The sequence below is a fragment of the Panthera leo genome, chromosome C1, assembly GCF_018350215.1.
Source record: "Panthera leo isolate Ple1 chromosome C1, P.leo_Ple1_pat1.1, whole genome shotgun sequence".
Classification (NCBI taxonomy): Eukaryota; Metazoa; Chordata; class Mammalia; order Carnivora; family Felidae; genus Panthera; species Panthera leo.
The window spans coordinates 146,939,481-146,962,243 of record NC_056686.1 but is presented as its reverse complement, the minus strand read 5'-3'; the positions used below and the strand labels follow the sequence as shown (position 1 = coordinate 146,962,243).

The window sequence follows — 22,763 nt, the reverse complement described above, 5'->3', positions numbered from 1 at the left end:
TCCTGACCTCCACTCATTCTCCATAAGGGTAAGTTTCTTTTTACTAACTTGGGACACAGATAAATTCATTCAGGCATCACTAGGGAGCCTCTTAGGAAATATCCTAGCCACATATACCACTAACACAAGTGCTTCTGACTACCTTTTACTCCTTTCACCACGTTTCACAAGTCTGTTTTGTTATAATCTCTTAGTTTATGTCCTTTAATTCTAACTTCTTGGGTCGGTGTCCATAACAACAGGTGAAATTGGGATGTAAGTACTCCGAGTGCTTCAGATGAAATTGTTTTGTCTTTGTTATAGTTTAACAAATAAATCCAGGTTTTCTAAAAAAAATAAAAAAGAAAATTTCAGACATCATGAAATCTCACCACTAAATATTTTGGCATGATTTAGCTAAGAATAAGGACAGTCACCTACTTAACCACAATATCATTGTGATAGCTAAGAAAATGAACAAAAACTCCATAATATCCTCCTGCATCTAGTCTATATTCCAGTTTCCCTAGTTGTAATTTAAATTTTTTCATAGCCTCCCCAACTAAGACAATATAACCACATGAAAAAAATTATTTCAACTAACTTTTGAAACTAGTGCTTTTTACAGCCTTTGTTGGATGAATTCTAAGGGAAAACTTTCTGTTTTACTGGAAAGAAATCCTAAACTTCACTCAGTAGGTTTAATATTTGTGCTAATTGTGACCTTGAAATATTCTACATTTGTGGTAGGACAAAACATTTAAAAGAACGTTTTAATGTTAATGGGGCTAGGACTGTGTGTACAAGAAAAGATACCAATGTTAAATTAATAAATTTTTACAATGTTAGTATTAAACATAAAATGAAAATATCAATAAGGGCTTGTGATTTTTTTTTTGTTTTAAATAAATTTTTCTCTCTCTGGAAATAGTCACTGAAATGGCCTAGAAACAATGACACTTCAATAGCAATGAGTATATCTAGTACTATTTAAGTCTGTGATGGCTCTCCCTTCTGTTATCCCTCTGTAACTGGGGTCACTACACTTTTTCTGCAAAGGGCTAGATAATAAATATTTCACCCTGTGGGCCATACACTGCAGGTGCTAAATCACACAGACTAGCATCTACATCAATTTAGGTATTGATTTCTAAATATTATTTTCTCTTTTTTTTTCCCATTTCTTTTTCTTTCTTCCAAGGTTTTATTTAAATTCAAGTTAGTTAAGGGACGCCTGGATGGCCTAGTCAGTTAAGTATCTGACTTCGCCTCAGGTCATGATCTCATAGTTTGTGGGTTCGAGTACCACATCGGGCTCTGCGCTGAATTGCTCAGAGCCTGGAGCCTGCTTCAGAGTCTGTCTCCTTCTCTCTCTGCCCCTCCTCTGCTCACTTTCTGTCTCACTCTCTCTCTCAAAAATATATAAATGTAAAAAAAAATTTTTTTTAAATTCAAGTTAGTTACCATATAGTGTAGTATTGGTTTCAGGAATAGAATTTAGTGATCCATCATTTACATATAGCACCCAGTGGTCATCCCAAGTGCCCTCCTTAATGCCCATCACCGATTTAGCCCATCCCCCCACTTATCTCCCCTCTAGCAACTCTGTTTGTTCTCTGTATTTTAAAAAAATTTTTCTTTAATGTGTAGTTATTTTTGTGAGAGGGAGACAGAGTGTGAGCGGGGGAGGGTCAGAGAAAGAGCGAGACACAGAATTCAAACAGGCTCCAGGCTCTGAGCTGTCAGCACAGAGCCTAACCCGGAGCTCGAACTCACAAACTGTGAGATCATGACCTGAGCCAAAGCCTGATGTTCAACCAACTGAGCCACCCAGGCACCCCTCTTGGTTCTCCGTAATTAAGAATCTCTTATGGTTTGTGTCCCTCTCTTTTTTTTTTAATCTTATTTCATTTTTCCTTCCCTTCCCCTATGTTCATCTATTTTGTTTCTTAAATTCCTCATGAGTGAAATCATATGGTATTTGTCTTCCTCTGACTGACTTATTTCACTTAGCATAATACTCTCTATCCACGTTGTCACAAATGGCAAGATTTCATTCATTTTAATGGCAGAGTGATATTCCATTGTGTGTGTGTGTATATATATATGTATATATATATGTATACATATATATATACATATATATACATATACATATACATATATATATATATATATATATATATATATGTATATATATATATAACTCATCTTCTTTACCCGTTCATCAGTTGATGGACATTTGGCCTCTTTCCACAATTTGGCTATTATTGATAGTGCTGCTATAAACACTGGGGTGCATGTGCCCCTTCAAATCAGTGTTTTTGTATCCTTTGGGTAAATACCTAGTAGTGCAATTGCTGGGTCATGGTGTAGTTCCCTACTGGTTTCCAGAGTGGCTGCACCAGTTTTCATTCCCACCAGCAGTGTAAGAGGGTTCCCCTTTCTCCGCATCATCACGAACAGCTGCTATTTCCTGAGTTGTTAATGTTAGCCATTCTGACTGGTGTAAGTTGGTAGCTCATTGTGGCTTTGATTTGCTCTAACCATCATTTTCACCTAAAGGAACCAGGATTAATTGAAAAGAAAATGGCTGATTCTAGGTCTAGAGCTGAGAAATTATAAGTGGAGCTTAGACTGTTTTATTTTGTCAGCTCAAAAATGTTGAAGAAATAGTAGATTTAGAAACTGGCACTTTTTTTTTCAATATATGAAATTTATTGTCAAATTGGTTTCCATACAACACCCAGTGCTCATCCCAAAAGGTGCCCTCCTCAATACCCATCACCCACCCTCCCCTCCCTCCCACCCCCCATCAACCCTCAGTTTGTTTTCAGTTTTTAAGAGTCTCTTATGCTTTGGCTCTCTCCCACTCTAACCTCTTTTGTTTTTACCTTCCCCTCCCCCATGGGTTTCTGTTAAGTTTCTCAGGATCCACATAAGAGTGAAAACATATGGTATCTGTCTTTCTCTGTATGGCTTACTTCACTTAGCATCACACTCTCCAGTTCCATCCATGTTGCTACAAAGTGCCATATTTCATTCTTTCTCATTGCCACATAGTACTCCATTGTGTATATAAACCACAATTTCTTTATCCATTCATCAAACTGGCACTTTTCAATCTCCAATGTAATAATTATTTTAGGCAAAGATCATCAATTGATAGTAAAATCTTTGGATGGAAAATTTTTGAGAAATAAAAAGATATTTATGCAGAGCCAAAGTGTCACTCCATGAATTACTTACTAAATGAAAAGAGGGGGGAAAACATGCCTGTACAATGGGGAAATCTGGGTATCGCCACTTTAATCAAATGTACTAATTTAACATGACTCATAGTGGACTAATAGCTTGACATTGTGCCTTCTGAGATGATGTGATATTAAATACATCTTACATCACCTTTTTGCCCAAAATACTTTATCTCAATATAACTGATTTTCTAGTATAGGAATTGGCAAAGATTTTTTAGAAAGAGACGGACTGTAATTTTTTTAGGCTTTGTGAGCTATATGGCCTCCTGTGACCACTCTCAACCCTGTCCTTATATCAGGAAATCAGCTATAGACAATATGTAAACTAATGTGTGTGGCTCTGTTCCAATAAAACTTTATTTACAAAAAATAAAGTGGGGTATTGGATTTGGCCTGTGAGTTATAGTTGGTCAGCCCTTCCTTGTTTGAGACTTAACTTACAGGAAATTCAGGGGGAAGAGGAATGAAAGGAAATAATTAGATACCAAGAGAAAATAATCAGATAAATCCAAAATGACAGACATGTTGCAAAACAACTTTAAATGCTTCAAAAAAGTGAATATCATGAGTAAAAGAACTGATGGAACTGTCCAGACTAAAATAAACTAGTGAGACATAACCTGTTTCAGTGTGTGGATCTAGATAACAACCTTTTTTTTAATGTTTATTTTTTATTTTTGAGAGAGCGAGAGAGAAAGACAGAGCACGAGTGGGGGAGGGGCAGAGAAAGAGGGAGGCAGAATCTGAAGCAGGGTCCAGGCTCTCAGCTGTCAGCACAGAGCCTGATGTGGGGCTCGAACCCACAGACGTGAGATCATGACCTGAGCAGAAGTTGGACACTCAACCGACTCAGCCACTCAGGCGTCCCAACGACCGTCTAATTTTACACATGGGCCACTAAACCCTGCGTCTCCACCCCCATTCTTGTGCAGATGATTTTTTGGATGAATGTACAGAATCTTTTGATTATCCTCTCCCTCCATCAGAATGATTTACAATCACTACCAGAACGACCAGTTTGAGAATGTCTCAACCCTCCTGGGTTGCTTTTCAAAGTCTCATGACATAAAATCAATCATATTTTTTTACTAAACTTTTGATTACAATTATTAAGAAAGCAAGTTTATGAAGAAAGAGGCAGAAAAAAAAACCTATGCTTTAATCACCAATCTTTAATTACCATCAGTTACAAGCAAGTTTGTATCATTTGACCCTTATATTCCCAAAGGAAAAGAAACATTTGCTTGTTCCTGATAACAATCTAAGCAGATAACTATATTTTTACTAATAATTATAAGGCGACCTTCCTTACTCACCTGCAATTTTCCTGTGAGACATGACTTGGAATTAAAATCTCAATTTATTTCAGAAAATTTCATTTAGAACTCCTAAGTTCTGCTATAGAAAAGTAACTTAAAAATAACTTGTCAGTTGAAAACGGGTTTTACCCATGGGGGAGGGAAAGGAAAAAAAAAAGAGGTTAGAGTGGGGGAGAGCCAAAACATAAGAGACTCTTAAAAACTGAGAACAAACTGAGGGTTGATGGGGGGTGGGAGGGAGGGGAGAGTGGGTGATGGGTATTGAGGAGGGCACCTTTTGGGATGAGCACTGGGTGTTGTATGGAAACCAATTTGACAATAAATTTCATATATTGAAAAAAAAAAGAAAACGGGTTTTAAATTAACATCAACATCTCTTTGTACTGAAACTATTTTAAGAAAGTTATTTTCCAAGCTTGAAATATCATATACTTTAGAGCAAACTAATAAAGACAAGTAAGATTTCTTATAGGCCAAGACAAGATGTTTTCCCCCCCAATTCATACCTTACTGCCATGACACTTTTCTGTTCTCCCAGTAAAGCCTATGCACAACTTTAGAGCAGACTTCCTTACATTCAACTAATCTTCACTAGTCTGATCATCCCTTCCTTGATTTTTCCACTCTTGTTTTAGTTTCCTTAATAAGTCATCTTTGTGAGGACAAAGCTGTTTCAAAATCAGGGCTTAATGTCCCTCGTCACATTGAAAGTTTCTCCTGCTTTTGCTTCTTAGGGGAGATGTTTTTGAACTTCACAGTGGCTTTTCAGTTATGGTTAACAAAGGGCTAAATAAAATGTGTGCTACCAGTAACATACAAAATCAAACAAGATAAATTTAAACACAGTTCACTGTTTCTACCTTTTTTATCCTACAAACCATCCTTACAGGATGATAGTTTTAAATGATCTTTTCCAACCTATAAAATAGATCTTGGGCCACTACAAGTATTGCCTGCAGATATTAACCAAGAAGTTCAATGAAATCCCAGACATCACTACAAAAGAAAGCAAAAACATGAATTGGCATGTGTATAAAAATCACCATAAATTTGCATTTGGGAGACTGAATGATTCCTAGTGTGATTCAGAAAAATGATGAGTATGACTCATCGGGCTATTCTTTGTAGAGGGCCAGAGTTGATGAACTGAGCCTCTAGTATGGAACTCAATGGTGATTTTATTCCAAATCTATTAACCTATTTAATTTATAAGATAATAATAACCGAATGCCTTCTATATTGTCATAGAGTAATGAACAAAAAGGACAGTCCCTGATTTCAAGGACCTGATGGTCTAAATGGGGAATTTAAACACTCTTGGTGAGAGCAAGCGCAAAGTACTATGGGAACACATGGAAACAGCATCTAAACCAGGTAGGCGGTGGCAGGGGCGTCAGGAAGTCTTTGTGGTAGAAGGAAACATCTTTCAGAAAGGGGAAATATCTTTCTGCCAAATACCTGTGGCTATTTTAAGGAAGTGACAATAATTTGGTATAGTTGAAGCATAGGATTTGGAGTGGTTTGGGGAAAGGTTCCAGTGAGAGAAAAGGTTGAGTAGATATATAGAGGCCAAATTATGAAAGTTCTCCGAAGACTTAAATCTTGTAGGGTTTGAGTAGGGTAAATTCTGACTTTTTAAATTTATTAATTATAATTAATTGAGTCAAACAATTACTATATATTTAGTGGTTATACCCTATTTCCCAAAAAAAGTTTAATGTATGCACAGAGATTAAACAAATTCCAGAATACTAGAATAAAAAGCTATGGAAATAATTACCCTGGGAGGTTGCACATGTTAATGTATTAATGGGTTCAAAATGGGATTAGACACACAACACGGACGTAGTAGGTTATTAGGGGAACTTGTTTATTTAAGGCCCTCCCACAAAGGGATCTCATTGGCATGATCAGACACAGTCTCAGACAGAATGTTTTCTTGGTCTGAGTTAGTATTATGTGTCTTAGGTATTTATAACCTTATCCCTTATGTATACATACCCATCTATTTGGGGTACTCTTAGTAAATATGATCTTCAGGTGAGCTTAGAACATCAGAGAATATTTAGAAACCTGAAGTCCATATCTACTTTTGGGGAAAATCCAGACATCCCATCTTCCATTGACTGCATTTTTGGGTGCCTTTTTAGTAATAAGATTCTCTACCTCCAAATTAAGCTTCTGTGGAATCATTGATTAAAATGGCTGATTAAAAACAACTTTAGGGGGGAAAAAGCCGTTAAGATAATTTTCTCTTACTGAATTCCTCTCAAGTTCTATGAAGTGCTGTAAGTTGAATCTCTCTGAACTTATCCTAAGTGGAAACTGAGAACAATGACTCCTCTGTATAAAATTCCCAGGCATTCTGCAAGATCACTTTCAGCTTACCATTAGCCTTATCATTGCCATATAAAGAGTCTTACTTTCTTTATATTTTCTTGAGTCAGTTCCTGATCCTTTAATAACATTTGCTGACCTCCTCCTGAATTCCCTCTTAAGAATTCAACTATTGATTCAAAGACATTTAATGATCTCCCTTTCTAGTGTCTTAGTAGATACAGAGTTGGGCTTAAATTGTAGTTATTTGAAGTTCAACTTAGCTAATAAGAAGTAACTATACAACTGCTGTACAGAGCCCAGAGATATGCCCACACAAACACTGATACACACATGTGCAGAATAGGGTCTAGGGGACAATGTAGGTAAAGGAGCAGGGATTTCGAACAGAGAAAAGTCAGATATAAAATTTATATAAAGGAATTTCTGACTTCACCTTAGAGAGGAGAGCCAATTAATAAAATAACAATTCAATATGAACATTATTCAGGTCAGTTGTTTGAAATAGACTATACTTCCACATGTTTTGATTTGGGAGATGTCAGACCACTTTGAAAGGAAAGAAGGCTGGAGGAAATGGGAACTTGTGAATTAAAGTCAGGAAATTCCACATAATTATACTGTACCTTTGTGTTTCTCCATCTTAATACTAACTGGATTCACAACAATAATGTGCTGGTAAATATTCAACAACTTGCTAGGGGTTTGGGATAGGGCATGGAATAAGCCCTGATTTGTAGTAGCATTTACTGTCTTCTGTGGTGTACATACTTTTACCATGGTTTATTTCAAACAACCCACTTGATGTCACTTAACACAGAGTTGAGAGGAAATGTTCACTTGCATACCATTATATATTATTTCTACTGTATAGATACAACAGACATAAATAACCTCAAGAGCATAGATAATAGTAAAATAATTACTATTTGATTTTGATTATTTGTTACCTTTCTTTTTATTTTTCATTTTTTTTTGTGTATTGTATTATTTATACAAGTTATTAATTGTAATGTATTTACTCCAGTAAACATGTTAGATTATTTTCAGGTGTACAATATAGTGATTCAACAACTCTATGCATTACTCAGTTCTCATCACAACAAATGCACTCCTTAATCCCCATCACCTATTTCACCCATCTCTCCACCTACTTCCTCTCTGGTAATCATCAGTTTGTTCTCTATAGTTGAAAGTCTGTTTTTTTGGTTTGTCTCTCTTTTCCTTTGTTCATTTGTTTTGTTTCTTAAATTCCACATGAGTGAATTTGTATGTTTTTTGTCTTTCTCTGACTTATTTCACTTAGCACTATACTCTCTAGCTCCATTCATGTTGATGCCAATGGCAAGATTTCATTCTTTTTTATGGCTGAATAATATTCCATTATGTGGAATAATATTCCATTCCACATCTTCTTCATCCATTGATCAATTGATGGACATTTCAGCTGCTTCCATAAATTGGCAATTGTAAATAATACTGCAATAAACATAGTCATGCATGTATCCCTTCGAACTAGTGTTTTTGTGTTTTGGGGGTAAGTGCCCAGTGGTGTGATTGCTGGAATGTAGGGTAGTTCTATTTTTAACTTTTTGAGAAACTTCCATACTGTTTTCCAGCGTGGCTTCACCAATTTGTGTTCCCATCAATAATGCAGAAGGGTTTTGTTTTTTTTTTCTCTACATCCTCACCAATACTTGTTTCTTGTGTTTTTGATTTTAGCCCTTCTGACAGGTGTGAGGTGCTATCTCATTGTACTTTTTGATTTGTATTTCTGCAATGATGAGTAATGTTGAGAGCATCTTTTCGTGTGTCTGTTAGCCATGCTGCCTTTGTTTCTAAATATAATTTATTTTATTGTAAGTTAATATAATTTCATGTTTATTGACGCCTGTATTAAGCAACTAGCTTGCAAAGATCCTAAACATCTAGCAATTGGCTCTCACCAGCTGGTATGAGGCAGCTTTGGCACTTGACCCCAGCAGATGAAAGCAATCATGACGTAGGTCGCATGAAGAGATAATTGTGATTCCCTATGGATAGCTATGGCATTGCCTGTGTGCAGACCTACTGTGCCATATTAGCTGTGCTGCCTCCCCTGTGAGTTTTCCCAAAATTCAGAAGTGAGGTCCTATGCCTCATGCACCCAAGAGACACTATACTCGTTGTGGCTTGTCTGGTCAGTTTGAAGAAAAGTAAAAGCTTTCCCAGAAACTTTGAAGTCTTGAATGGAAGACTGAAGGAACTTCAGTATGGAGGTGGTGTTTTCATCTGGTCTTGTTACCACTGGTAGCTTAGGAAGCAGAATCAAACACAGAAAACTCTCAGGATGTGCTGTACATGATTGTGGGGAAATAGGTTCAAAAATTCCTTATACTTACATAAATGAGGTAGAAAAAAGCTTAGGCCAGAAAGCTGCCACCATGGGACGAAAGCACCCAAGGTTAGTTACTGAGATATTGTAATGAGATCACAAGAAACTTGTTATATCACCTGCAGGAAATTACTTTCCATCTGGCACCAATGTACCTTGATCACAAACATCACTTGCCCCTCAGACCCTTTGCTTCTCTCACACACAAGTTAATGATTACTGACTGATTGTTTTCTCCACACTCACCACGTGTATAAGATCTTGTTTTCTCCACATTCACCACGTGTGTAAGATCTTGAGTACTCAATAAATACGGAGATGAAACGCCTGGTCCAGCTTTTGTCTCCTCCTGGACGTTAGTCTCTCTCCTATTTAATTCTGCGTCTACTCTCTTGCTGACAAAGGGAGAACTCCAGGTTCCTAGTCTGTGACACATGATCTTTTAAAAATTGTTTCCTGGGTGGTCTATGACCAGAAAGAGAGGCTCTGAGCTAGGAACAAAGATACTTCTTGGAGCAAATATTTTCGACAGGAGTCTTACAAGGCTAATAAAGGTGGGGGGGGGGGGGGGCAGAGTGTTATCCTAAATTTTAAGAGAATAGGCAAAAATTCAGAGAACAAGAACAAGACCTTGGGGCTAAATAGGTGCTGAATGGTGATGAAACCCCATGCGTATGACTGGAGGTTTGATCATTATAGGGCAGAAATTTGGACGACAAACTTTAAAGTCAGGATGTTGGATGTGCCTTCATGTGAAATGGCCAAACACCGGAGACACATCAGGAGACAACAGTATCAGTTAATATATTGAGGGGGAAGTGGAAAATAACAAGAATAGCAGACTTTGGGAGGATTTGGGGAGTGGGAAAAGCATAAGATACATACCTTAAGTACAGAGAATAATCCCATAAGGTCCCTTAACAGGAAGTAAAAGCAGAGAAGAGAGAATTTCTCCTACCTAAGTCCACATCTGGGCACCAATGGCCAGAAGTCAGGGAGGGAGTATCTCACATGTTCCCATAAACAACAATGGAGTAAACTTTGTTAAATTATGTTTTAAGAAGTTTATTTTGAGAAAGAGGGAGAGCATAGGGGGGCGGGTGTCAGAGGGAGAGCGAGAATTCCAAACAGGCTCCATGCTGTCAGCACAGATGGGTCATGAGATCGTGACCCGAGCCAAAAACAAGAGTTGTACCCTTAACCGGCTGAGCCACCCAGGAGCTGAGCATCCTAGGAGTGGAGTAAATTAACACCAAGTGAGACAAGTAAAGATTGCAACATGTGCAGAGCTATCAAAGTGAGTTTAGGAATTACCAGCAGGTGATGGCACATACACACGTATCAGGAGTCTGTGGCAGGAATCTAAACCAAGCTGATGAGCAGGACGGGGATGGGATGCTGGAAGGAGAATATTATAGTCAGAAGAGGCCAAGTGTGTGGGAACATCCAAAGTAAAACATTAAGCGGGTAATGAACCAGGCATTTGAAAGTATTATGAGCACAGGGCAGGAATAGGAAGGCAAAAAGCAGTATCCAAGAGACTGATCACTAGAACAGCCTTCTACCTTCTTGAAGCTGGGTTTTCTATTGTTCCCATGCAACAGCCACTGATCCCAGGAAAGCAGTGGTTTCCAAATTTACAGAGCAAAAATATAACCTAGTGGGCATGTGAAAATACAATTCCAGATTTGTACCACCAGGGATTTTAAGATTAAGCCCAGGAATCTGCATTCTAAATAGAAGCACCACTGAAAATGCCATTTCAGTTGGCTTACCAACCACTGTCAGAGAAAGATAGCAGTGTGATTAATCCAGGGGCCCTGATGGTAAGACAGTTCTGTAAACATCCTGTTAAGTAGCCGAGAGTTTCAGCATTCCCACCTGGCGAGCAAATGCTAACTCCTGTGAGAGGCAAGTTCATGGCCCAGCTGTCACAACTTGTTGCAGTTGCTTGGAAACATCTACTCCTTTTACTTGTTTTTGTATCTTCTTTGATTTTTAATGTTGCCATTTTACCCTGGGTTTAATATTATGCATCATTTCCAATCTTGTTTGGAAACAGGTGGGATATAAATCCTAATTAAATAAAAAAATTGCTGATGGCCTCTCATGTAATCAGAAGTGGAAAAAGGTAGTAATGCTGTTTAGTTGAATAATAAAATGTTTTATACTGAGTCTTTCTAGATAATGTATGGGAGAGTACCTTGAAAACTGTCAAGTTTTATACAACGAGATGATTTTTAAAATATCAGTACTTTATATATACCAAATAAGTATGTGTATTTATCTATTGTATTCCTATAAAGTATCTACTCAAAGCTTCTTGTACTTAGGTTTTAGTAATTGAAGGGGGAAAGACTACGTTTCCATCGAGTATACCTAAAGAGAAGAATACATCACTTTGTCAAAATATTGTGGCTCTTTATTCTTTGTAGTTCTTCCAAATCCTACAAACAGAAAGAGGATTATCAGTACCATCTGAGTATGTGTGGGCTTGAAAGCTCTAGATGTTTCTAAAAGATCAAGGCTTTTGATGCTTTTTTTTTTTTTTTTTTTAATCCTGGGAGCTTTTGGTGCAAGTTAATCCTTATGATGTCTCAGACTATCGCTCTACAAACCCTTCCTGAGGCTTCGATGTAATGGGCATAAACCATTTTATGTTGGACCAGGTTCAGCTAGGGTCTTCCTGTGGTCTGTGCTTGGCAATTGGCCTATTTGCAGAAAGGCTTGTCTCCATCTGCAATTATGCCAAGGTCTTCATATAAATGCTGTTATGCATTCAAATGGAGCAGTCCAAGCAAGACATTTCTGATCAGATTGAAGAATACATATAAGAGAGAAATGTTGGCTGTGCTTGGCTAAGGTGATAAAATTACTTTCACAACGGAGGATCCAGGCAAAAGATAGATTTATTGATGTGACAGTCTTCAGGGAAACCAGAAACATGATCTCAGAAAGATGTATACTCAAGAGGAGGCCTTAGGGAATATTCTTGTCTCTTGAAATAATGGGGAATCTGGCAGGAGGAGTTGTGACAATCGGGAGAGGACAATAAAGATTAAAATTTAGAGTTGGTTGGAGAGAGAATCTGAGTTGCCTTTCATATATGTGACAAGGTTGGCTATATCTCTAAGAAATTAAAATTATGAGTGAACACAGGGAACAAACTGATGGCTGCCAGAGGGGAGGGGAGTTGGGGGAATGGGAAAAACGAATGAAGGAGAGTGGGAGATACAGTACTCCAGTTACAGAATAAGTCACAGGGATGAAAGGTACATCATAGGGAATACAGTCAATGGTATGATAATAGTGTTGTGTGGTGAGCACAGCATAACATGGACTTGTCAAATCACTGTTGCACACCTGAAATGAATATTGTGTACCATTGTGTCAACTATACTTCAATTGAAATAAAGTTATCAGGTTGAAGGATGTGTAAGTGTCGACTTAATATCTGAAGAGCTATTTTAACTATTGACCATTGTGTTATTTGGGGCAACCATTTTTAATTTCTGTTTAAAGAGAATATTTATTTTCCCAGTTTTATCAATTTTGCTGATAATAAATTCTTGATGCCAAAAAAGAGAAAGAAATTAGAATTACGTGGATGTTCAGCTTATAGCTTTTATAGAAAATGAAATAGCTTTCTTTTGCTATCCAGGCCACTGGATCACCCAGTAACTTGAGGGAGAGTAAATAATTTACCTTTGAGGAGCAAGATTAACGCCGCTTCTGTTAGTTTAACTTGGACTAAGTGGGTTTTCCTGTGGGCTTAGTGTTTGGGGGTCATGATTAGGCCCCTAGGAGAGCTGGGCCTGTTTCTTTAAAGAGCTTGATTACCAAGAAGGTCTTGTGACAAGAAAGAGCTCTTTTTCCTAAGAAACCACTCATGCTGTTGCTTTACACACGGTGCAAAACGTGAAAAGAGACACAACCCATCTCCTGGTGTCCTTTGTTAGCTGTGTCTAGAGAGGCCAACATTTGGCCATTGTAACTTTTATTAGAGTAAAATTTCATAAAAATTAATTACCTGTTTCGTTTACACCAGCAACTTAGGAAACTCTGCCCTACTTCTCTTCTAGCCTGTCCACCCTTTCCCCGGCTGCTCCTCAAACTTGGGATTTAGCTATAATATATAGCTGATACACTGTTAAATTGTACAAAGTGTGGTTTTGTCGACCTATTTCATTGTGCTTCTCTGGTCCATGACTCTCCTCTAGGAATTTCTCCATTTCTCCGTTCAAAGAGCAGTCCCATGGAATGTCGGTGTGTGTATCTCTAGCTTAATGTAGGAAAGGAAAATACAGGGTTTTTGAGATTTATTTCTGCCCTTACCTAAACAGTGCTGCCGAGGGGAAAAAAAAAAATCCTTTAAAGGGGGGCTAAACAAACAGGAAAAAACACAGCGCCTGTGTGTCTGTTGGTTAGGTAACCAACACCTGATTTTGGTTCAGCTCATTGATCTCCATTCCCCAAGATAGAGCCCCCCATGGGGCTCTGCAAGGCTCTCTGCCCCACCCCTGCTCACACATGCTCTTGTGCTCACTCTGTCGAAAGATAAATAAACTTTAAAAGGGGGGCGGAGGGTCACTGATTCAAGTATTATACATTTATCTGGATCTCTGCCCACTTTATCTTATCTTTCCCGGTAAAGCTGGTCACTTTAGCCTACAGTACTATGTTCAAGCTGATGTGTCTGCTTGAGTTCTGGAGAAAGCCACAGATTTCTCTCTTGGCCTCAATAGCCTTTCTAGAACATCGGCTTCAGCATCTCACCTGGCCTCAGAGCTCATCAAGCCTGCACGGGGGACGGGCCCCCTCCCCCGAGATGCAAACGTGTCAGCGTGCACTTGGCTGGACTGCCGGTTGCGCTGCTGTGTGGAGGTGTCAGTGATTCAGTCCCAAAGGCTGAATTCTGAGACCTAAAGGAGACAGAACTAAGAGAGGCATGACTGGCTGAAAGTCACCGGAGGAGGGAGTTGAAACTTGGAGGCGGAACCCCCAGGGACAGCAAGCGGATCATCATTTAAGGGAGCGAGCGGAGGAAAAAAGCAGGAGGAAAGTCATGCCCAAAATGTAATATATTTTATCTTTTGTTTTTTAAAAGGCATAATTTAAAATGCCTAACCGAAAAGTTGTGGTAAAGAAAATATTCTATAATGTTGGTAGAGGAGGGATTAGAAGGGTTACTTAAAAAAAAAAAAAGAAAAAGAAAAACCTTCAAAGGTGTTTATGACAGTAACCATTCTGCTACACTGATTTTGTTTGTTTGTTTTTTAAGCTTCAAGTGTTAAAGAGGCTGTTTATGAAGCCTCTTTGCTGATCATTTCCTAGACTAAAAGAAAATCAGGGTTTACTTCATTGCTGTGGGTGGCTGAATCAGTCTAAAAATCTTCGGTCCTTTTGATGTTTGCTGCCTATAGAAGTTCTGAGAAACCTGGGAAGGAAAGAAAGAGACCATAAGGGGCTTTTCAAACAATAGTAGAGACGGCAAGTTTTATTAATCCTATTTACTTAAGTCATTTGTTTGAGGGGAGAGGACTGTGTTTCTTTTGTTCTTAATGCCATCCTGTCAGGACTCCTGACAAAGGGAAACCAGTTCCATCAAAATGGCCTATATGTCTGTCTCTGGAAAGACAGGACCAATTAAAATCAGAAGTTGAACATAGATAAAACCAGAGTGAAATATTTTAATTTGGTAACCCAGTGGTATATTTTATTAGTGTGGCTTTTTAAAATTTCATACCCACACAATGCTTCCTTCAGTTGTGAGTCTGAAAACATTCTTATTGAAATTAGGGTCATCAGAAATTATATGTATCTTAGAAGAATTCTTCAGGGAAGAAAATCCAATGAAACTAATCACCTATGCTTCTCCTCTTCTTACTTTAAAATTTTTCTTTTTCTTGGGCACCTGGGTGTCTCAGTCAGTTAAACGTTTGACTCTTGATAATGGCTCAGGTCATGATCTCACAGTTGGTGGGATGGAGCTCTGCATCAGGCTCTGCGCTGACATCAAGAAGCCTGCTTGGGATATTTGCTCTCCATTCTTTCTGCCCCTCCCCCACTCAAGTGCCGGCACTCTGATGCTGTCTCTCTCAGAATAAAAAAATAGCATTAAGAAAAATAAGTTTTTCCTTTCCAAAGTGGGAAAATAATTTAAAGAAACCTAATATTGTGAAGTAAACCCTCAATATGAGTTCCCTTCTTATGTAGTTGATAAAATGATAGCATCTTAAAGATGTTTTAAATGCAATACATGTTAGCTGTGACATTAAACTTTATCTACCATAAACCATTTGTGAGTTCAAGAGTTACTGTGCAAATTACCCAAGTAGTGCTAAATGACAGATGTCTCTTCTTGGTGAACTCCTGTGATGGCAAGTGGCAAGCCCCGTATGTATTCAAAAATCTAGATGTAGGCTGTGTTTGTCTACTTGATAGGTATATCTAATGGCTCTGGGATTTTCTTATGTGATTTGGTAGGAGTATGATTTTTACACACTCATATATGTGGCACTTAATACAAATACGTGGAATAAATGAATATATGAAGGCAGTGAGGCAAATAAATGCTGATTTGCCTGGGTAGGTTGTTAAATTCCAAATCATATTTCCTGAGAGCCAACATGTCATTTGTGCCTCTCCTGCCCATCCAAATTCACAGTACCAGGAAGTTCGTGTCATGGAAATCATCTTTGAGTTTGCCTTTTAGCATCTACGGTTCCTGATCATTCAAAGGAGATGGACACTTGAAGTTGAATTGGTTCAACTTCTCTTACTACTCCTCAAGTGATTAAATATGTTCCAAAGGAATACCCACTGATTAGACAGGCTTAACAGAAGAGGGTATATTCAATTTATTCTTAATTTTTTATTTTGTCAACTCTTCTGTTATTTACCTACAGTTTAGAAAATTTAATCAAATGTTTGCCATAACTTTAAAAATTTTAATCTCTTTCATTTATGGGTGAATAATGAATATTGCCTTCTGTTTTAGACACTATGCTAGTTGTTGGGGATACAAAGGCAATTAAGACATAGCCAATACCCTCAGGAAGTATAGTCTAACACAAACAACACATGGAAACAAACAACTATAGTACAAGTGAATAAGTGTATATGTGTTTATGCCTATTAGTTTACTTGGATATCCATCCCTGCCTGTTCAATGGAAAGGCAAGTAACATTTCCCAAGCTGGATTCTATTCAAAAAAGCTTCGATTATCAGATAATTTGCGGAAATTAGTACACTAGTCGTCTTTTTGAGAATTCATATTGCATACCACTATATTCTAATAACTATTCTGAGAGCTCCTACAGTGAAGAAATCTATTTCACATTGTTTATCTTTCTCAAGCTTACTTGAATACCCAACACAATATCCATGGCACACATCTTAACATCCTGTGGAATATTAGCATTCCATGGGCCATCAATTTGGAAAACAAACTGATTATCACTTGGAACAGCTTGGCACATGCCCTTCTGTTACAGAGGATGAAAAGATAAGTATTCCCTTAAAATTTTTTTTAACGTTTATTTATTTTTGAGACTGACAGCGAGCATGAATGGGGGAGGGTCAGAGAGAGGGAGACACAGAATCTGAAACAGGCTCCAGGCTCTGAGCTGTCAGCACAGAGCCCGACGCGGGGCTCGAACTCACGGACCGCGAGATCATGACCTGAGCCGAAGTCGGACGCTTAACCGACCGAGCCACCCAGGCGCCCCAAGTATTCCCTTATACGTAGAAGATATGTTTACTGGTCAGGACTACTCAGAAGCAACTGAGAGAAACCTAACTCACACTAGCTTAGGCAGAAAGGAGAATGAATGGGAATCCAGGAGGGAATCTTGCTTCAAGGACTCAAATGACATCTTCAGGTTTCTCTCACTCTTTCTGCTTCTTTACTCTTACCAGTTTGTGCATTGGAATGGACTTCCTCCTATGGGCTGGGGAAACCAGGAGGAAAAGAGACATGGCTTGATTTAATTACATTATTTTAGGTAGTGACCGCAGAGAGAAAAGAAAGCTTTTCTTCAATATTCATATATAAATCCCCAGGGAAAGATTTTTTTTAATGTTTTTATTTATTTTTGAGACAAACAGAGACAGAGCATGAGCAGGGGAGGGGCAGAGAGAGAGGGAGACACAGAATCCAAAGCAGGCTCCAGGCTCTGAGCTGTCAGCACAGAGCCTGATGCGGGGCTCAAACTCACAGACGGTGAGATCATGACCTGAGCCGAAGTCGGACGCCCAACCGACTGAGCCACCCAGGCGCCCCCCCCAGGGAAAGATTCTGATTGGTTCCGTTGAAGCTCACTGAGGGCCAATCACTATGGTCAGATTTATAATGTACTAATATTAACCATATCTGGTCACCAGGAAAAGTTAGGAGACTGTGATTAAAGGTTTCAACAGATCTACAAAGAATAAGGAAAGGCAATTTGAAGGGGATTGATAATTCTAGATTGATGATAGGGGATAAAAAAAACCTGACATGTCTACCACAATGTGGTCAAATTATTAAAATCTAGATTTGGCCATAATGGGCAGTTGGCCCTAGTATCCAATTACTTCCAGAAAGGGGGTGGGGTGGGGAATCTGCTCTTCTAATAGTAAAGTCATTATTTTTGGAAGATATCTCCTAACTTATAAAATGGTTTATAGTTAATAATTCCAAATGTTGTGACCTCAGATGGTTAATTATATAAAAGATTTTCTTGGCTCCAGGAAGTGGCATTGCTCAAAGTTATACATTCTATGATTTTTTAAAGTGGTGAAATGATTAACCCTGCTGTAAATATTACAGGTTAAAATTGTTGCAGTATATGATGAGGTATTAAACAAGGGGAACTTAATTCTCTGCTTTTGGATTAGAGCAAACCCAAAATAATTGAGTAGAATCTCGACCCTCTCCCATGGTACATGGTGGCTTATCTCTAAGCAGACGTGAAGAGGCATGTGCCTAATAGGCATGTTCTAATAGGCATGTGTCATTACGTTTGTTCCTAAATTTTTTGTGTATGAAAAGGATGTCCACTCTATGCGAAGCTCAGATGCCCACTAAAGCAGCAGCTCTGCATTTAACTAGCAATATGATATAGTTACACTTGAGAGATTTGTCTGAAATGAATCTTGATATTACATGAAGAAAAAATAAAAGATCAATGGATTTGGGGGTATGAAGGAGGTGGAGGCCACAGATATTGATGCCTCAATGGTAGCAAAAGTCAGATCTCGGGGAAGATGTTTTTAAATTAAGAAAAGAAGTGGATTCACTTTGGAACCATGGGTGAACAAATAAGAAGGAGCAGGTAAGGGGCACCTGGGTGGCTCAGTCAGTTGAGTCTCTGACTTCGGCTCAGGTCATGATCTCACAGCTCGGGAGTTCAAGCCCCACGTCCGGCTCCGTGCTGACAGCTCCGAGCCTGGAGCCTGCTTTGGATTCTGCGTCTCCCTCTCTCTCTGCCCCTAACCCACTCACATTCTGTCTCTGTCTCTCTCAAAAGTAAACAAACATTAAAAAAAAATTAAAAAACACGGAGCAGGTAAAAGAGAAGGAGGAAAGGCAGAGAAGTAGGATGTACATTTCAAAGAGGCGGTCATTAGGACCAGCCATTGTGGACAGGTTAAGTCAGAGGAGCTCTAAAAGACTCTAGGTTTACAATTTGGAGTTCCTGGTGACATTGGGGAGAATGGTTTCCAGATAATGGAGGAGGCAGAGGCCGGACTGCATGGGTTTGGGATTAAATGAGAAGTGAAGAACTGATAACAGAAAGTATAGCTTTTTCATCTAACAAATTTCACCTAGAAGGAGAAAAAAAAAAAAGGAGGATGGTAGTTGAAAAGAGACACACTTTCCCCATTTGAAGAAGTTTACATGTGGAGAAAAAAAGCATCATGAAGTGGGAGAGAGAAATATTGAAGAAATAGGAAAGGAAGAAATTCATTTCTGGAGCAAGCTCCTAGAAACAAATAGGCTTATGGGATAAAAGCCCAGATTTAATTTTTTTTTTTAACGTTTGTTTATTTTTGGGACAGAGAGAGACAGAGCATGAACGGAGGGAGGGTCAGAGAGAGAGGGAGACACAGAATCTGAAACAGGCTCCAGGCTCTGAGCTGTCAGCACAGAGCCTGACGCGGGGCTTGAACTCACAGACTGTGAGATCATGACCTAAGCCGAAGTCAGATGCTTAACTGACTGAGCCACCCAGGCGCCCAAAAGCCCAGATTTAAGAAGCAAAGGATGGGTAAAATGGAATCTTGACAAGATTGGAAGTGGGCAGGACATATTGGGGAAATGAATGCTTATGGCCTCTGCAGTAAAGTGGGAGGTGAGGTTCTCTGCTTAAGAGGGAGAAAGTTAAGCAGCTGGTGTAAATAACATTAATCTGGAGGAGTGTTGCATGTCCAGGTAAGGTTCGACTTCATAAATGCATAATAACAGCAAAGAAGCAGGGCTGGAAATTGGCAGGGCAGATGTGGAAATAAAAGAAGACAATTAAAGGATACTAGTGATTATACTCTTAAAAGCAGACCCAGGGATCCACAGCTGGACAGAGAATAAAGTCTGTGTCTCCTAGCCTGGGAGGAAAGGAAGAAGTAGGACAGTAAACTTCACGAGGGAAGATCTAGCCCAGTGTCTGGCACACAGAACACAGTTTAAATATATCGTTGAAAATGGAGAGTCTGATGAGCTAAAGTAGCAGGTTGAGTAAGGCTAAATGATAAGAACATAAGGAACATAGGCGGTTAGCAGGCAATCCACTCCTAAAGTCGTACAGTCTTTATCAGTATATGTGTTGGCCCTAGACATTGGAGTCAGAACGGAATCCCTCTGTTTAAGATTTTGGCAGGAAGCCGTTCTAGGTGATGCCAAGCTCCAAGTCTGGTCTAAGGAATGAGCTGTTGAAGCAGTGGGGGAGAGAATGTTGTTGAAGCACAAGGCAGACTGTAAGCGTGGAGTTTTGAATAACCGTCAGTGAATGTTGGGCAGTGACCTTGGGCAGCTAGTAGTTGATTGCAAGAACCCAATGACAAAGAGGATGTATAACCCCAAAGTCAATAGAAAAAGCTTTTCTGGAATTGTTGCCCGAGACCAGGAAAATGCCAGCCTTCTCCGTCAACAATTTTAAAGGGAAGCAATGGTGGGGGGGGGGCGGGTACCCGTGTGGCTCACTTGGTTAAGCATCTGACTCTTGGTTTCAGCTCAGGTCATGATCTCACAGTTTGTGGGTTCCAGCCCCGCATTGGGCTCTGTGCTGGCAGCTTGCTTGGAATCTTCTCTCTCCCTCTCTCTCTGTCCCTCCCCCACTCCCTCCCTCTCTCTCTCTTTCTCTCTGTCTCTCTCAAAATAAATAAACTTTAACAAAAAGGAGGAGCGATGGGAGTAGTGCCACCTGGGAAGCACTGGTTTTCAATTAAGAAAAACTATTAAAAGGAGCAACCAAGAGTGAAGTGAAATGGGGTTGTGTGCTCCAACGAAGGGAATATTTCATCACTAACTTCGTTTAGACTTGCTAGTGCGTGATCATAAAAAAGACAGACTTTTATTGTTTTTTAATTCCTTATAGACAGTGCACTCTGGAAATGCTATTGGAAGGGACGATTCTAGGCAAATTTTAAGGGCATGAAAGAATTACTGAAACCTATATGGAAAGTGTTAGGAATAGTTCAAAAAGAGGAGGGTAGATAAATTGTGGTAGAAATCTCTTTCTGCACTAATTTGGGGGAAAGAGCTAATATATTTGTCACATTCTTTCTGTAACGTACCCCCCACATCTTCCCCTGTATTCAAGTCCAGATTCCCAGGCTTAAGTCCTTGTTTCACAGTTGTTTATAGGTCTGTACCTAGAACTCAAGTGAATTCAGACAGCTAGGTTGAAATTGATCACAACAAACAGGAAAATGTACTTCACTCGTATTTGTGGGTTTTCACTTTCAGTATGAAAAATATCCACCCCCTTGGAACTACAAGATTTAGTCCCAGAGGAAGCGGCTCGTACCTCCTTTTTAAGGCATGAATACTTTGAAGTTATTTCTTCTTTCTTTGCTTTTACCGAGTATACCCTTTATCTCCAGTAGTCTGAGGTTGTCAACTGTCTTCAGGGTACACCAGCGTTTTGTCCACTGGAGAGAAAGAAATTGGTTCTGTAGCAGCCATTCTTGTAACTGCTCATCACAGACACTGACCCAAGACTTGAGAGGGCCACTGTGGTTGGGGGAACCCGTCATTTGTGTGTGTTGGGGGTCATGGAGGCTGGGGCGAGGGTGAAAGATTCTGCTACTTGTCAGTAGCACCAAGGCAGGAATTTCTAGTTTGGATCAATCCTGAGGCATGTAACTGTGCTATTTGGCACATGAAAACAGAAACCAGTCCTGGGTAGTAAAATGTACCTGGTTTTGTCTTGATAACAATAGTCAGGCAGAATCCCTCTAATCTGAACGTTTATCTATAATTCTTTTTTTAAATTTTTTAAATGTTTATTTATTTCTGAGACACACAGAGAGACAGAGCATGAGTGGGAGAGGGGCAGAGAGAGAGGGAGACACAGAATCCAAAGCAGGCTCCAGGCTTCGAGCTGTCAGCACAGAGCCCAACACAGGGTTCGAACTCATGAACCATGAGATCATGACCTGAGCCAAAGTCAGTCACTCAACCGACTGAGCCACCCAGGCACCCCTATCTAGACTCTAATTCTTAAAGTGTGGTCCCTGGCTTAGCATCGCCTGGAAACATAAACGTAAATTTTCAGACTCTACTTCATTACTACTGAATGAGAAACTCTGGAGGTGGTGAAGTGATCTGAGCTTTAACAAGCCCTCCAAGTGATTCTGATATTAGCTCAAGTTAGGTAACCAATGGGCTAGGTGGTTTTGGCTTTCAGGCCTGGCTGCACATTAGAATCAATTGGAGGAACTTCTAGCAAAATACCAACGCTTGAGCCCCAACACCACAACACCAGATTCTGATGCGATTAGTTTGGTGCGGGACATTGGCATCAGAAGTTTTTACATGTTACAGTGATCCTAATGACTTTTATAGTTGAGAACCATCACTATAGCAATACAAGAAGGGGCTAATTTAGGACTTTGTGATAAGATTGTTCTTGATAATTATTTTTTAATTTATGTATTTTATTAGAATGTTAATTTAGGCATGCTTATAAATAACCACAAATAGTATAAGACTTAAGAGAGTGGGGATCTTTTTTGTCTAGTTTTAATTTTTCCCTATTGTATCCTAAGCATTGGGGACAGTGCTTCACACATAGTAGGTGCTCAACTAACTGTATGTTGGCTAACTGAATCTATTAAAGAATAGAGTTCCAATAAGAACTTGCTCTTACACCTCACAAAGGAAGCAGTAAGTGCTCTGAGCTGGAAGAATAGTCTCTGTTTGGGGCTGGCATGGGTTCCTCTCCTCTTGGTTCTGTGGATTCTCTATGAATCCTCTTTGTTCTTGCCCACGCCTATCTGTACCAGGATGTCAC

The 22,763-nt window shown here is 39.2% G+C and overlaps 1 protein-coding gene across 6 annotated transcripts in view; it reads left to right on the top strand.

The window, feature by feature from the left end:
• CCDC148 (coiled-coil domain containing 148) overlaps positions 1-22,763 on the top strand; it is a 276,911-nt gene that overhangs the window by 213,962 nt on the left and 40,186 nt on the right. The gene's annotated exons all lie outside the window — the stretch shown is intronic.